Below are 6,000 nucleotides of genomic sequence, written 5' to 3' on the forward strand. Positions count from 1 at the left end.
GGGAGAAACGAATACATGGTGTACTTGAACTGATAGTTGTATCGTGTGTATATGTGGAGCGAGTTTTGTTATATTGAGTGGTTGGAAATGTGACGTATATGTATTCATGCGTGGGTTGATAGTGTAAAATAAATTTTAAAAGGGAGTTAGAAGGGGTTAATGCCGTAAAACTATGTTAAAGCAGGCTCACCGTTCGTCGGCTAGTTGATAGACTTTTATGTTGAGAATAGTATTACTTCTCTGTGGTGGATTTGAATTATAAGGAATTACCCAGGGATGGAAGACATTATGGTAGCAATAAATGAAGGAAGTATGAGAGAGAATGGCCAATGACTTGATGAAAGTGAGTGAAAGAGGAGCGATGCAGAATAAAGCCAATGACTCTATGAATATAAGGTAACGCTATTACCATAACAAGAATTTATAATTCGGAATAGTTAAATTGTTTCGGGAAAGCTTTAGGTTCTTAGGAACATCGGAAGCAAGTTTCGACGGAAGTTTCGCATCTAAGCGTAGGCCAACACAACCTACGTCCACCAAGACACCACCTGCGAGATGTAGGCAGAACTTGCGGAGCCGCAGGTGGCGTCGCAGACCTTGACAGGGAGTAAAGGTCGGTGTTTTAATTTGGGGGCTTGTATGACTATCACTTAAGTTATACTTGGAGACCTATGTTAATGCGTGTGTGAAATTTGTAGATGATGCCTTCCGTAGGAGTGGTGAGGAAAAGAAACATGACTGGCAGGAGGAGATGTTATAACAAAAATCATCAATTAATAGGAATACGAAAGAGATCATGACATGAAGGGATTATAAACATAGAGGAAATGGGTGACGATAGGGCATTTGAACAAAATTCCTGGAGTAAATAAAGGATTAAGGTTAATAGAAATATAGAAAGGGAACGGGCTAGATATGATAAAATATAACGACAAGAAGCTGGACAAAAATGATGATAACGGTAAGAATCGAAATAGCAAGGTCGCGATCTACATAATCCTAATCAGCAGACTTGGAAGCCTGATGAGATGAGGTTAGAAAACAAAATGCCTCCGCAAGAAAGGTGAGCTTTATGGAAGATAAATCAACATTTACAACGTATCTTGAGAAGAAATTAAAGCATGAGAGATTCTGTAAAACGGATAAGACATTGATAGTTTGTAAACAATATAGACGTGAGGGCGAATAGCAACAAAGGAATAAGAAAAAGTGTGACTCATCCACAAAATTTTTTTCAAGAAAGCTTAAGATAAGGAAGTATTTTGATAAGAAGGAATAAAATCAAAAAAAGGGAAGTGAAAGTTATCGTAAAGTAAATAATAGTCACCAACGGGTACGAGAGAAAATATATCATATATATGAATATGGGGAGTCCTCACAGTAGGAGGTTGACTACGAAGGATAATTAACTGAGGACGAAATGTTAAAAGACATGGATGCTATCTCTACACGAAAGGGTAAAGCAAGAATTTCTTCGATACGAGGGATGTGGTGAAGGATAGTAGTTGACACACAAGGAAAATTTTTGAAAGAATAAGACAATAGGAACAGAAGTTGTAATAAAGTAAAGTCTATGGAAAATATTGAAGGGACGATGCCCCAATAAGGGGGGAAGCTATCAAAGGAAGTCTAATGTACCCGGTAATTAAGAGATGTCAGGGAAAGTATACTTGAATGAAAAAGGGGACAGTCATAAAAAAAGACTAATATAGAGGGAGTAACGATAATTGCAAGCAAGTTCAGGTTTGAGAAAATAAATCAAAATTTCAGACAAAGACCAAATAGCTAAGATAAATAAAAGAAAATTGAAAAGAGACATAGTTGTATTTAAGATACGGAGCACTGGGAAAGTGGAGGCCTGAATACGATGTAACCATTGTGAGACAGATTCGTTATTCAAGTTAGGGATGTCGGCGCAATTAAGTTCCGAAGCAAAAGATAAGTAACGTTGAAAATAATAAGATGATACGGACCGGACCAAAGGTATTAGTAGATGAAAGGAACTAGAAGTGAAAATTGATATGACAATAAGATATGAAGAGTATCGACAAGGATTGGACCATTGGCCTGTTATGTACTGAGGGTAGAGATGAAATATGTCACTTAACTGTGCAAGCAATCCAAGAGATAAGCCCGACAAGTTGTTAGAAAATGAAACCATTACACTCAGTTTGGGTTGAAAGTTGTAAGCTATAATATGGAGTGCTATTTCGGGATTAGGCAACGTCCATCACGAGTTTAATTCCCTTGAGAAATCGTGAGCAGAAATAGTTCTGGTTTGTTCAAACTACGTTCATGGTTGAAAGATTTTTGCCAAATTAAATAGAAATAAAACGACTCAACCTCGTAGGATTCCAGTCCTTATCTTACCAGACTAAGGTGCACAATTCTAAAGGTCCTTCCAAGAAGATATATGCGCTCATACTAAACTTACAAGTAACATAGGTGGTTTGAGTTCATCCGTAGTAATCGCTACCATCCGAGTATGTAATTTTTAACAAGAAGATTGATTCATGATTTGGTACAGCAAATAGTAATAAGTAATGAAAAAGTGTGAAGGACTAAACATCCCCGTCTCTTTTAGACATCTTAGCGATATTGACAAGTTTCTTAAAGGAAGTCTATTTGGGTAACCGGCATCCCGACTTTGGAATTTCACTGGAATCACCACCCATGAAAGGCCTATTGAGACTCGTCAAGAAAGGTAGACTTATCTTGCATTGGGACCGGCTAAGTAGTTGATAAGTTTGACGTGCTTAAGGAATTTAAAATAATTTATCTGGTGTTCTGCACATGTAAATATCATAAGTACCCCATCACTACCCCTGATCATCGAAATCATCATTTACAAGCTGCAAAGTTGAAAGAAAAAATATGTGTTGCCTATAGGATAATGCGGAGGAACCGACATAGGGAGACAAGGGAAGATATGAAGGATGGATATCCCTCCATCTATTGCAGACCTCAGATTTATACCGACACTCGAGTGATAAGATACCTCCTTTCCAGTTATATATATTGAATTTTTATATATCTTGTTGGATTTTATTGTTGAGACAGATATGGCCTGTATGTTGAGACTTCAACAAAGGGCGGTTGAGGTAAGTCATGGCTGACCTATTATGATTTTGTGTATAAATAGACGGTCGTGAGGGGCCAAATTGATATTGTTATGCTGTTGTATGACACTGTGTGGCTTTGGACATTTGTTTGGGCTGTTTGGCAGGTTTTGGACTGTCCTATTTATAGAGGAAATTCTGCCAAAAATTTTGAAAATCCCGAGAATTAGAATATCGCTCAACATTCGAGGACGAATGTTCCTAAGGGGGGAGGATGTAACACCTCGTACCTCAGTGTTAGGATGTGTTGTAGTAAATCAATATGAGTTTGAAGGGATTAAGGTCAATCATGAGAAATCAAGGGTTTATGACAGTGTTATTGTAAGTCCCCGTAAGTTTGACAAACCTTGACACCGTTAGATACATTTTGATATGGTATTTTCTTTTCAGTGAAACTTTTTTGTGAAAAATTGATAAATATGATTCTATATAGTTATAACTGCTACTACTTTTTGGATATGCTTTAAAGTATATATATATATATATGAGGTAGTTCACAAATGGGTGTTTCTTTATCATAAAGATAGGAATCATTTTTTTTTTGTAAGAAAAGAAAGTCATTTTTTTACCGTTTTGAGAACTTATAGTACAAAACTTTGTACTCTTGACAATAGATTGGAGATAATAGAACTTGATAAAATATATTTTGTAGAAGTTTTAATTTATAATGTATGTATAATTTATTAATAATTTTAATGGAGAGATTTATAATTCTAGCTACGTATTGAAACCATGAGATACATTTAATAAGTAGTCATGAGTGTTACTTTATTAATTTAGTGTAGAAGACAATATTTTATGTTGTTCCACCACCTATAATTATTGGGTGCATATATATTATGTATATATTTGAGTACTTTTATGTGAAAGGACTTAACTAGTATTTAAGTTGATTTTGGCCTCAATTTCATCTAAAAGTGACATACTCCCACCGCCTATAGCCTTTAGTGGGACACATGGCATTTATGTGATGGTCTAATCATTTTTTTTTTTGGCAAGGAGTAGTATATATTCTACTTCATCCGTTGGCAGCCACAATTCCCATTGGGATAATTTATTTTGAAGAGCAAAAATGTTTAGCAAGTTGGGACAATTCATTTTTGAAGAGCAAAAATGCTCAGAAACGTGTTACTTTGGACTACTCCTTCGTGAAAGCTCTCGGCCAACTATCATGTTTTGTTATTGTCCAATATTTCAACAAAAAATTAAGAAATCAGGAGTATAAATTTATGTTTTCTTCCATTTATTGAGGTAAGATCTCATTCCTATATTCGTCTATGAGTTTGAATAAGTGTTTCTAGTATGTTATCAATAAGCGACTCAGGGGACGGTGATAGGAAGCCATGAGTTCGGGTTGTGATAGTTATGTAAATTGATTAAGAAATGTTTTTATGTCATTTGGAGGTTAGGGGATTTGGTAGCTCGTGTAGAGCTTGTTTGTGGTTAAAAGGAGGTCGGGTGTGGAGTACACCATTGGATAAAGCCTCGGGAGCTTGTCGCTCTTTGATTGTTTGACGATAGTGTAGTGTATTGTTTGGTTGGGCTGTTTTATATGGTTTTGTTGTGTTGTTTGGAGTTGTGTTGATATGGATGGGATCGTGTTGAAGAGGAGAAGTAGAAAAGGTAAAATATGGTAGCGTTTTTGCGGGGAATTAAGCTACGAAAGAGTCTACGAATTGACGCCCATGAGTTGATCGATTAAATGTCTAAGTGAAGATTCCTATAAGCTAAGAAATTGGTTTTGATCTCAAATGGTTCGTATTATGTAGGAAATCATTTGTAAGGAATTCGAGGACTCGGGAAACGTATATAACTCCATCAACGAGGTATGTAGGGCTTTCTCTTCTCTTCTTGTCATGACTATAATTCAAATGAGCTTTCATTGAAACGTTATTTCCGTTAACTTATGTCGACCACGTTCAATAAGGATCGAGCTAATCTCTAGTTCATATATGACTTGTATCAAAGTACTTTCTATGGTTCCACATCTCTTTTGGTTAACGATTGAACGACCTTCTGTTAACTTGTATCAACCACATTCCGAAATAGTTAAGATCATATCTTCTCATGAATAGCTTATAGTGGAATGCTTTCCCGCAGTTCGTATCTATTTATTTGTCAATTGAAGAATGATGTTCATTATGGTACTCTTCACGTCAAAGTTGAGGCAGTTGTATTTCCAATCATTTGAGTTGATCTTTACCTCACGTGTAATCCATATCAAGTATATTTCATATTCTTTACATTTATGGTTTTCTTGATTGAAAGCTAAAGAACGTAGCGACAATAATGAAAATCGGAGGGTAATGAGGTCACTCCGACTCTTTCTATGATGTCTCTTCTGAGGTCAGTCTTGCATTGCACTTATATATATGTACTTATTTTCATTACTGAGCCACACTATAGTCGGTCAGGTAGGCACTTATATGTGCACCTAGACATGTTTCTTTCTTTACCGAGCCGTGTTGTAGGCGGCTGGGTAGTCACGTAGTTGTGCACCTAGATGTATTTCTTTCTTTACTGAGCCGTGTTGTAGGCGGCCGGGTAGGCGCGTAGCTGTGCATTGCCACTGATCAGTTGGGCAGAGATGATGTTATGATGATGAGCTTACCCCACAGAGGGATTTATTATTGTTATATGATATGATATATGCCTCCACAATAAGGAATGATTTTGCGGGCATGCATTTACTTTTATGTCATGATTATGGTCGCCCTCAGTGGCCTCGTTCATAGTTTCAGGTTGTCTCTACATCTCTTCCCAAGTTATCTGTATCTCTTATGCTTATGTTATGTTTATGCTTACTGCCTTACATACTCGGTACATCTTTCGTACTGACGCATTTTATGCGCTGTGATCATGCCCACAGGTGCGGTAGACG

Source organism: Lycium barbarum, chromosome 12 (assembly GCF_019175385.1).
Source record: "Lycium barbarum isolate Lr01 chromosome 12, ASM1917538v2, whole genome shotgun sequence".
Lineage (NCBI taxonomy): Eukaryota > Viridiplantae > Streptophyta > Magnoliopsida > Solanales > Solanaceae > Lycium > Lycium barbarum.